This window comes from Neofelis nebulosa, chromosome X (genome assembly GCF_028018385.1).
Source record: "Neofelis nebulosa isolate mNeoNeb1 chromosome X, mNeoNeb1.pri, whole genome shotgun sequence".
NCBI lineage: Eukaryota > Metazoa > Chordata > Mammalia > Carnivora > Felidae > Neofelis > Neofelis nebulosa.
In genome coordinates, this window is record NC_080800.1 from 125,255,806 (window position 1) to 125,267,524 (window position 11,719).

The 11,719-nt window shown below is 38.4% G+C and overlaps 1 protein-coding gene across 3 annotated transcripts in view; it reads right to left on the reverse strand.

The window, feature by feature from the left end:
• GABRA3 (gamma-aminobutyric acid type A receptor subunit alpha3) overlaps positions 1 to 11,179 on the reverse strand; it is a 307,132-nt gene extending 295,953 nt beyond the window's left edge. Inside the window, exons 1-2 of one of the 3 annotated variants that reach the window (XM_058712477.1) lie at positions 10,640 to 10,734; positions 10,092 to 10,176 (exon numbers count right to left, since the gene is read on the reverse strand). The gene's annotated coding sequence lies outside the window, so the exon portion shown is untranslated. Of the gene's footprint in view, positions 1 to 10,091; positions 10,177 to 10,639; positions 10,753 to 11,160 lie in introns of those variants that run through there. The other 2 variants (XM_058712480.1, XM_058712478.1) reach the window with 2 other exon arrangements.
• Between the last annotated feature and the right edge of the window lie 540 nt (positions 11,180 to 11,719).

Sequence of the window (11,719 nt, forward strand, 5' to 3'; positions counted from 1 at the left end):
TTTTTTCTAGATATGTCTCCTGAGGCAGGGGAAACAAAAGCAGAATTAAACTATTGGGACTTCATCAAAATAAAAGGCTTCTGCATAGCAAAAGAAACAATCAACAAAACTAAAAGACAATCTACAGAATGGGAGAAGATATTTGCAAATGACATATCTGATAAAGGGTTAGTATACAAAAAAATATAAAGAACTTATAAAATGCAACCTCTCCTGCAAATAATCCAATTTTAAAAACCTAAAAAATCCAAATAAGACATGAATAGACATTTCTCCAAATGAGACATACAGATGGCCAACAAGACACATTAAAAGATAATCATCATCACTTACCATCAGGGAAATGCAATTCAAAACTACAATGTAGTATCACCTCATACCTGTCAGAATGGCTAAAATCAACGACACAAAAAACAACAGGTGTTGGCTAGAACATGGAGAAAGGGGGACACTGTTGCACTTTTGGTGGGAATGTAAACTGTGCAGCAAATGTGGAACACAGTATGGAGTTTCCTCAAAAAGTTAAAAATAGAACTACCCTATGATCCAGCAATTGCATCACAGCATATTTACCCAAAGAATACAAAAACACTAATTCAAAGGGATACCTACACCTATACCTATGTTTATAGCAGCACTATTTACAGTAGCTAAGATATAGAAGTAACCCAGGTGTCCATCAATTGATGAACAGATAAAGAAGATGTGGTGTCTATATAATGGAATATTATTCAGCCATAAAAAAAGAATGAAATCTTCCCATTTTCAATGATATGGATAGAGCTAGAGAGTATAACACTAAGTGAAATAAGTCATTCAGAGAAAGACAAATACCATATGATTTCATTCATATGTGGATTTTATAAAACATAACAAGCAAGGGGGAAAGAAAGAGAGAGAAATCAAGAAACAGACTCTTAATTATACAGAAGAAACTGATGGTTATCAAAAGGGAGGTGGGATGGGGTATGGATGAAATAGGCAATGGGGATTAAAGAATACACTTAGTATGATGAGCACTGAGTAATGTACAGAATTGTTGAATCACTAGGTTGTATACCTGAAACCAGTATAACACTGTATGTTAACTATACTAGAATTAAATTAAAACATTAATTAAAAAAAAGAAAAAGAAGCAAGTGTTAATGGCTGTAGGTTTTGTGTTTTGGAAGGATATGAAGAGAAATTAAGCTGAGCTAAACACAGGAAAGTAAAGTTTATCTGTAATGTTTTATTTATTTAAATATATCTGAAGCAGATATGACAAAATGCTAACACTCATTCATTCTGAGCAGTATATATGCAGTTATTTGGTCGTTGTTTTAGATTCTTCTTTGAGTTTCTAAATATTTTAGGTCCTTCAAAATTAAAAAATAAGACAGAAACAACAAAATAAACTTGTAAATGATAAATTTATAATAATAAATTTGAACAAAATGGAGAAATAGAAATTAATACTGTAAATAGCAATTTCTCTGTATACAAGCCATAATAAATTAGCAGAAATAATGATAGAAAAATCCCCTTCAAAAACTTAAAAGCATAACATAAATGTTACTATTGTACAGTCTATACAGACAGACATATAAAGGGTCAGATTCCACGCAGCTAGTAAGTATAAGAGGTACTGAAGTAATAAAAATTATTTTAAAGCTACAATAATATTTAAACTTTGTAACTAGGACAGAGTCAGTCTACAAAATATGGAAAATACATAAATCCCAAAGAGAATCATTCTATATCTATATATAGATATATAACAATTTATACATATTAAATGTGACATCACAGAATAGTGGGAAATAATTATTCAATATTTGTTATTGTGAAAAAATGGAAAGGGAAAACAGTTTAGAAAATTACCTCACACCACACACCAGAAACTCCAGAAATATTAAACAACTAAACATAAGCAATAAAAATGGGAAAAAATCCACTTAAGCACTTATCTAATTTGGGTGGAGAAAAACTTCTTACGTGTGAGTTCATCAGAAAAAAATACAAATAAAAAGATATATATAATTACATAAACGTTAATTTGTGCATAAAAGTTCATTTAAAACAGAAACTTCCACATATGCCACAGAAGAAAGGCTTAGTGTCTATTAAATGTATGTTATCTATACAAATGAATAAGAAACATAGAAGTTCTCAATAGAAAAATGTATACAGGTCATGAATATATGTTCATAGGAAGGAGGCAAAAGTGACTGAGAAACACGAGAAAGTATTCATGCTCAGCATAATAAAAGAAACAAATTAAAACAGCAAAGATATCATTTGCCTCTATCATACTGGCAGATTTTTAAAAAATGACAATAGCCAGTACTGATAAAGGTATATGAGCAGAAATTGCCCATCTTAGGGGCGCCTGGGTGGCGCAGTCGGTTAAGCGTCCGACTTCAGCCAGGTCACGATCTCGCGGTCCGTGAGTTCGAGCCCCGCGTCAGGCTCTGGGCTGATGGCTCGGAGCCTGGAGCCTGTTTCCGATTCTGTGTCTCCCTCTCTCTCTGCCCCTCCCCCGTTCATGCTCTGTCTCTCTCTGTCCCAAAAATAAATAAAAAAAAAAAAAAAAAAAAAAAAAAAAAAACGTTGAAATTGCCCATCTTATACAGTGAGACAACTTCACACATATATCAAGAGCCTTTAAAAATTTAATCCTTAGGTCCAATAATGACTCTTATAAAAACTCATCTTAAGAAAACCATTCACTCAACAAATATCTTGTAAGGATCTACATTGCCATAGGTACTGGGAGATGCAATAGTGAATACAAAACAAAGAAAAATCTCCATGCTCAAGGTGCTTACATTTTAATACGAGGATCTGGACAACAAATTAATAAAATACCTTGGCTATTAGGTTATGATGCACACCAGGGAGAAAAAAATAAAGCAAGGAAAGAGAAAAGTGAGTGTTAGAGGAGAAAGGTTTACATTTTTATGGATAGTTGTTATAGGAGACCGTACCAAGGTAACATTTGCATTAAGACCTAAAAGAGTGAGGTTCAAAAAAGCAAAGATTTATGTATAAAGGGCTATTCATGATAACTTATGATTGGCAATAATTTAAATGGTCAATATGGGATTTGTTAAATAATCATAGTAGGTACAAATTATGCAACTGAAAATTATGAAGCCATTAAAAATTGTTTGAAGGCTGGTGAATTACATGGTAAAATGGTCACAGTATAAAACCAGTAGAGAAGCCAAATATAAAATAGTACATATTATGGTATGATCCCAATTATGCAAACACGGGAACACATCTGGAAGGAAGCAGAGCAAATTGTCTTTGGACTAGGTATTTACAGGTGATATGTGTTTTCTCTCCATTTTTAAAATTTTCTATTATGAGGCTGTTTCATTTTTATGAATAGAAAGAAATTAGAAGTAGATATGACAGTCTTAAAGTTGATTAATAAATGTACAAAATTTTTAAATGGTGGTGCTAATCAACCATACCTAGAGTACTGGGTCCAGGTCTGGACATTATGTATTAAGGGTGATACTGAAAACTTAAGCATCTCCTATAGAGGATACTAAAAATATATGTCATATGAGCTCAAGAACTAGCAGTATATGGACTAGAGAAAAGATAAAAAGAAGAAAAAACTATCTTTAAACTTTTAAATGGCTAATTACAGGGAAAGGAAATAGAAATTAGTCAGCATTACTATTGTTCTGAGGAGCAACCAATGGGTTGGTTTCAGAAGACAGATTTCACGTCAATATGAAGAAGTACTTGCTAACAATCACAGTTATCAGGTGGTATTAACCAACCTTTCTTGCAACTATTCACACTGAAAATAGATGACCATATGTATTGGTTGATAAGATTGCTGTTGTATGATTGGTAAGGACCCTGCTATTTCTGAGCTCCTCTTACACTATTTAAAAGAGTTATTTTATGCTATGATCACTTACATAATTCCACCCCCACCTATCTCCCCTTCCCTTCCCTTCAAAAAAAATCTATGTAATACTTGATTCCTTTTAGGAAATTATTTTTAAACAGAAAAGAGTACCCTTCAAAATATACATCCTGGAGATTTTTATTCTTCCTTCTGTGTAGAGTGAAGAGATATTTTGTACAAATATCAATACCTTTAAAATCATATTTTAAGTATAAAAAATATTTTTCTATTACTGACCAATATTTCCCTTGACCATATATCTTCCCCCTAGGAAGAGACTGTCCAGACCACTCCATTTCAGAAGATGAGATAATCACCTTGCTCTACTCCATAGTATCCTGCACCATTTTCTTTTCAGTGCCCTTATTCATTTTAAAACCAAAAGTGGTGAAAATATCACCCAGTACTCAGAGTTACTACAGATTTTAGAACACAGTCAGTTCTTTTCTTAGCTTTTATGGCAGTGATGATTTCAGCAATCTTAGTAATAGAACAAGGAAAGGGCATTCCTGTGATCTCTTCCAAGCCCTATGAATACTTTCACCAAAATTAGCAACCTTCAGAATTCCATATAAAATCTTTAGTGTTGCTTAAATAAATGACTTGCCTGAAATATCAAGCACTGGACCATGAGAATGTAGTAAAGAACAGAGCATAAACTATAGAACTTTACTGCTAGTAGGGTCTTTATAAATCATCTGGATGTAGTCCAACCGTACTCATTTTACAGCGATGGAAAAAGAAGTTCAAATAGGTAATTTGTCACAGGAAACTGTAAGCATCCAAACCCAGAGTAGAATCTAGACCAGGTTATCTGAAATTTCATTATTATCTGAAATATTTTTAATATCTAATTCTTCATATTTTTTTTCTTATCAAGCATCTTTTTCTACCCTGTTGAATTGGGAGTATAAAGAAGATCTGGAAAGAGTGCTGACTCATTGAGAATTTCAGTTAAGCAATATAACATATAACCTGGTTTCAAGTAATCCTGTGCTTTTGTGGACCTGAGGCTGGAGGGAATCTTATCTTTCCTTACAGCACTATTATCTGCCAAACAACAGCAAAATGAATACGAGCATCCAGTCTTAACAGTTAGTAAGCATCGTGAGCATCATAGTGGGGAGGACTATTAGAATCTGGATGTTATTTATCAGTATAAAATTCTACTGAAAAGTCTAATAATCTTGGCGACACATTCCTTCTTTTTTATTATTATTATTTTTAATGTTTTACTTATTTATCAGGAAGAAAGACAGAGCATGAGAGGAGTAGCGGCAGAGAGAGAGGGAGACACAGAATCCAAAGCAGGCTCCAGGCTCTGAGTTGTCAGTGCAGACCTCTGACGCAGTGCTTGAACTCACGAACTGCGAGATCATGACCTGAGCTGAAGTCGGATGCTTAACCAACTAAGTCACCCAGGTGCCCCCTGACCACACATTCCTTCTTAAAGCAGTATATTTTCCTCTATACACCTATCACAATGTACAACTATATAATTTAATAGTTTGTAGAATAAGGGCTATCTCACTACCTAAACCATGGGCCCCAAAGTGGCAACAACCATGTTTATTTTGCTCATCATTATATTCTCCATGTTCAGTAAATGGTATGTATTCAATAAATATTTATCCAACCAATGGATGAGGCCTCTCCTCTCTTGGCTCTTTCATAATACTGTATTCTCCTAATGTTCCTTCCACATATCTGCCCTCTCCTCTGTATCCTTTGTTTTTTATTTTTGTTTTCCCATATCATACAGCATAATCATTACCCTGAGAAGAGATCTCTGGATCTCTTCTTTCTACTTCAAGTATTTCCTCTATATCAATGACTCTCAAAACACTTGACTTCTTTTGAGAACTCCAATTCCACATTTCTTTCAACTGTACCTAGTACATTTTGCTAGACTGTGTGACCTCAGTCAAATCGAGTCACTCCCCATCTCAAGATCAGTTAGCTCATCCATAAAATGAGGGAGTTGTCTCTCTACTGCATATAGGAGAATGTTCTAATTCTCCAAGCTAGCATTTAATATCATTTACAGTCAAGCTTTCTACGGATGTTGCCAAATACTTCTCACATACTTTTACCATATGTTTTACTCCAACACAACTGAGATCCTCACTGTTCCTAATACATGTCCTCTGCTTTTCTGGCATCTTCCTAGAACACCTTTCCCATCCCCCAAACTCTGCATCTCCAAAGTTTGCCTAATCTTTGAAGTGCAATTCAAACACCACTTCTGGGAAGGTGTCTTTGATCTCCTTGATCCCCTTTGCCTCTCTTTAATGTATGTGGATTTCATTCTTCTAGTATTATAGTTGTTTATTTCTTCTCTCTCTTACTTGACCCTGTCATCTTGGAGGGCAAGGGCTATTCCTAAATCAGCCTGTATCCCACATTGCCTTTGGTTCATAGCACTTAGTAACCTTATACGGAATGGATTCAGTTTAGGTTGTATCAGTCATCCTGCTTAAAAAGCCTTTAATCAGTCCCTGCATTTCTGGAAAATCCTTACAATGTCCCACTTCGGCCACACCAGCTTTTGTTCAATTTTTCAAATTCACTATGCATCTCAGGGCTCTCATGCATGTTCTTTTCTTCATCTACAAAACTACTCCAACCCCATAATCCCAACCCACCCCCATGTCTCTACACACCCTTAATATTACTTCATCAAGGAAGCTTTTCTTAAACCCCAAGCTAGATCAGTTTTTTCTGTTATATACCTTCATAACCCCACCTTCATACTTTTCTTTCATAGCATTTATTACTAACTGAAATAACAGTTGTGTGAGTATCTGATTTATGGCTACTTCACCATCAAACTGTAAGCTCCAAGTAAGCAAGGGCCTTGTTTGTTTTCTCACCATTGTACCATCTGCATTGTGCTTAATCACATCACTGAACAAATAACCATTGAACCCACTGAATTTATGAACAAGTTATTTAAAGGTAAAGACTTGGGACTTAGAGTGCACAAAATCTTGGCCTGGCTTGATATAATTCCTTTAAAGTAAACTTGGGATGCCAGGTAAACTGGCCTTATAGCCACCATTAGAAATTTATACAATAGGATAAACAATGTTTCCCCAGTTCTGGAAGGAAACCAAAATTTCCTTTCTTTAATGAATGTATAGCTCCAAAAGGCATAACTAACACCAAGTGCCTTGCTCATTCACTTAACATTTATTAAACACCTACTCTATACCACACACTAGGCTAGTGGCTGATAGTACAATAAACTGGAATGACACAGCCCCCTACTTGCTTGGAATATATAGTCTCAGAGTGGCATTTATGGAAGCTTTTAAAAAAATCCTTTTTGACAGTCACAGCATCTAAGTAATGCTACTTTGTAAGGATATTAAGTTCTCCATCAAAGGAGACATTTAACCTGAGGGTGAAAGTGGTAGCAGAGTCACACAGCAGAAGCGTGCTGGGCCCATAACCTCAGGGTGAAAAATAATTTGGCAAAAATGATTTAGAAATTATAACTGGGCCCAATCTGGGCCTCTTAGCAGTAGCCTAGACCAGTGCTGTTCAAAGTGTGATCTGCCGATCAATGCCTGTCTGCAAACTTTTATTGCCAAGCAGCAATGACCTAGGTGCAGAAATTGAGAATAAGTACTTATAAAATATTATAGAAATTTAAAGATAATTCTTATGTTTGTTGAATCTACTAATAAAAATGTGGGCTTATATTTTATTTCTCTTTTCTTTCATATTCTAATAACCCATAATGTATTTTACTAAAGTAGCAGTCTGTCATGGATTGGAAAATTTTTAAAAACTGGTCTTTCAACAAGGTAGTTTGAAAACCACTGGAACAGCAGATTCAGGCTTACCTGGCAGTTTGTTAAAATGGAAAATCTCAGGTTGTACCCCAGACCCTCTGAGTTAGAATTAGCATTTTAACAAGATCCGCAGGAGATTCGTTTGGACATAAAAGTTTGAGAAACACTGGCCTGGATGATTTCTGAAGCCCTTAGAACCCTGACATTTTATAATTTACTTCAGATAGAGAAGTATAGAGCTGAAAGACCTTTGGTGATACAATCCACCTCATCATTTTTAGATGGAAAAACTGAGGTCCATGGAGAGGGACTTATGTGTCCAAGGTAATTGGCAAATTAGCAGAGCTAGGAATAGAACTCAAGTTTCCTAACACCCAGATCAGTTTTAGAACACTAGATGCTCACTCCTATTCCACCCAATCCCACTCTGTGGGATTCCATCAGTGATGTCATTGTTTCTGAAATACTTTCTGATACAAGAATTTATTCTTCTACCTTCTATATATTGTGTGGACCTTGAATCTCCACTATTTCAAGTGTCTCCTTTTTGATAGTTGCCCTTAACCCCTGTTCTCAAATCTTCCCATATGCCTATTGTTTGGCTGCTATTTGGACATTCTGGGGCTTCAGAAGGACTAGCACTAAACTGATTTTTGTTCTTTAGGGAAAAAAGAGAGATTCTTTATTCCCATGAGTCCACTTGATACCAAATAGCAAGCTTTTCCAAGGAAGAGAACATACACTATCAAGGCTGCTTTAGAAAGCTCAGTGTTCTCACTGTGTGGCTGACAAGAGAATGGGATACTGGGCCATATTAATAAAAGTCTAGCTTCCAAAATGAGGCAAATGGTGATCCTTTAGTTGCAGTCTTATCAGATCTGAGGCCTGAGGGAAGAGGTATGATTGCTGTCTTCAACTAAGAAGAAGCAAATTTGTTGCAGCTAGTCCCAAAGAACCTATGAATACAAGTTACAGGGAGACAGACCCTGGCTTATAATGGGAGCTATATTGTGGCAATCAGAATTATTCAAAGATAAAAAAGAAGCCATCTAATGAGCTTTCTGTCACTGCAGGGAGATCAAATAGAAATAAGTCAATGAATTGAATGCTTAGGAAAAATTCAAGAACTTGGTGGAGAAGCAAAGCTTAATGACCTTCCAGTTCCAAGGTTTTAATCTAAAAATTTCAGGACAAGGTGACTCTAAGCTCTCAGAAAATAAGGGCAAGATCTGGTCCTGAAAAAAAAGCAGTCTTTTGGTGAATGTGAGATGGGTGAGGCTACAACAGTGGAAAAGTGAAGTCTTTCCAGGTATCCTTTTCAAAGGAAAGCAGGCTGGCCAAGGAAAACCTTTTAGGCAGCTCCTCCAGGAAACCCAGGTGAGAGTTCCACAATGACCAACCACTATGCCCCACTCTAAGTTCCTGTTACTCTACACAAAGGTTAGGCTACTACTTTCCTTTCCCCCCCCTCCGCCAAGCAGTACCCTTCCTACCACACATCCACTTGCCTAACGGACAAAGGTGCAAAATTTTCCCCAAGGAGAAAGTAGGGCTTAATGGTCAAGACCAAGCATTTTGGAACCAGGTTGCCTGTGTTTTAATCCCCAGCTGGGACATTTAATTATTCTGTAACCTCGGACACGTTATTCAACCTGTGCTTCAGTTTCCTCATCAGTAAACCAAGGATAATAGTAGTATCTGCTTCATAGTGTTGATATAAGAATACACATTAGACCCTAAGCCTAAGATCCAAAACATACCAAGCACTCAGCAATGTTAGCAATTAGTATCTTGATGTAATAATTGCTACCATGGGCATGGCAGTGTTGCTAACTGAAAAAGCTCCCATCAAGCAACTAGACCCCTTCTCCTACCAGTTCAGAGGGGATATATTACAAGACCTTCAGCCAGTCCTTGCATAGCTCCAGACATCCAGAACCTGCTGATCCTCAATAAACCATACATTTCACACCAGGAATTCTGGCTTCTCACCCTGCTCTAAATCCAAAAGCCACCCCTCCCCCAGTTCTCCTGCCTATGCCATCCTCAGCCACAATTAGAGAAGCAGCAAACTGGGAAGCCAATTCCAGACAAACCATCAGGTGTTTCTTCCCTCTCAAGGACACTGCTGGACTTAATACCATGATGCCTGCCAGTGGGATGGGGTAGGGTATCTAAATCCCTGGTCTGGCATGTCTGCTTTACTACCTAGGATGGAGAGAGGGCAAGCAATGGGGCTCCCCACTGGGAAGCAAGAAAAGCCTCCCAAGTTTGTTAAGGAACTCAGGCCCAACCCCACAATGAACCCCTTAAAGGAAGGGGGGAGGTCTCAACCTGCTTTCAAAGGAAGCAGTTATTTACAACTTTCTACTCACTTGCATCTGCGAAAGGTAATAGGGAGATGGAGAAAAGGGCTGCATGGTATTCTCCCTCTTTCTCAATTCCAGCAATGAGAAACAGCTGCAGAGAAAGAGTTAAAGGAGGAAGGAAGCTCCAGCCATTACCCCATCCCCGTGCCTTGGGCTGTCTGGGGGGTCATGACAGTGCTGTCTGCTCTGGCTAAGGGACACTGGGTGGCTTTCTGCAGCAGCTGCCAGGCCCCCCAAGCAATTTGCAAGGTCAAGGCTGACCTGTTTCCAAAAAGGAACAAAACAATTCACTGACAATGAAGCAAATCGCGCATACAACCACATCGCAACCCCCCTCCCCAAATCAGGTTTTACCCCAGTGCCTCCCTGCCCAGATGCCAACTCTGGGCTTCCACCAGCCCCACTGGGGGAACCCAGGATAGCATCACAGCTGCAGAGCATGTCTCAGCCTCCCCGGCCAACCCAAGGAGACTCTCAGTACGGGGGAGAGATGCTATCGCTAAAGGAGACCTGAGCTTGGGGGAGGGGGAAGGAGGGACATCTGTGTTCCTTACCAAGCGCCACAATCACTTCCCCGAAGCGGAGAGAAGAGAAGAATGAATGAATTGAAACAAGTTGGAGGTTGAGTCCTCACGGAGCTCGGCTTCCTCTTCTCTTTCTCTGGGTCTTTCTCCTGGTCCCTCTCTCGTCTCTCTGGTTTGCTCGCTAGCTTGCGCGCGCTCACGCTCTCCCTCTCCCTCCCTCTCCTCCCCCTCTCCCTCTCTCTCTCTCTTTCTCCCGCCTCTCCCTATCTCTTCTCTATTCCCTCCTCCCCTCCCCCTTTGCTGGCTTTAGATTCACCATTGCCTAGTGCTGAGCACGCGGCTGTGCCGGGGCTCCGAATACAGTGCTGCAAGGCTTTGGATCTGTGGTTGTTTCAGGAAAGACTAAAGTAGTATTTTATTATTTAATGTTTCCAGCAGAAAAAATAGAGGGAAGCTCAGAAGAAAGGGTAGGAGCAGAGGAACCAAGGGGAAGAGAAAGAGAACAAAATGGTAAGAGCAGTGAATAGGAGGATAAAGGAAGTATGGATTACCATGCTGATGTGTAATGCTTGCTAGCTGCTCCAAGACGGAAAATAAATGGTCTGTCTCCCTTATATCCCTATGGGTGTGCCTTCTTAGCTTAGGCTCCAAATAAAGGTTTCACAATCCTGTCTGTTCACATTCCATCTCTGAGGACAATAACAGCTAAACAAAATTACATCAAAGAGGTTGTCATGCCCCCTCCACTCAAAAGAAAGGGTTCAGCCACATTGATCCCCTAATGACCTAACTGCCACCTCCACCCCCAACCAAGTAGAAGTGTGAACCCAGTTCAGAATTGTCAGTTGGAGCTTCCCTCCAGGCAAAACAGACAAGCAGCAGAACCACAATGTTTTCCTTTCAAAAACCTCAGAAGGGAATATAGGTATAGGGAAGTATGTAAGCCCACATCTGAGTTTGCCCATAGGGGAATAGGACAGAGAAGAGACGGAGATTAGTAAACTCAGAATATAAAAGAATTGTGTTCCCTTTGGGGGAAAAAACTGGGCAAAGTACAATAACAATGCAACAGAGGGTAGAAGGAGACCTAGGCTAAGAATAAAATAAAGG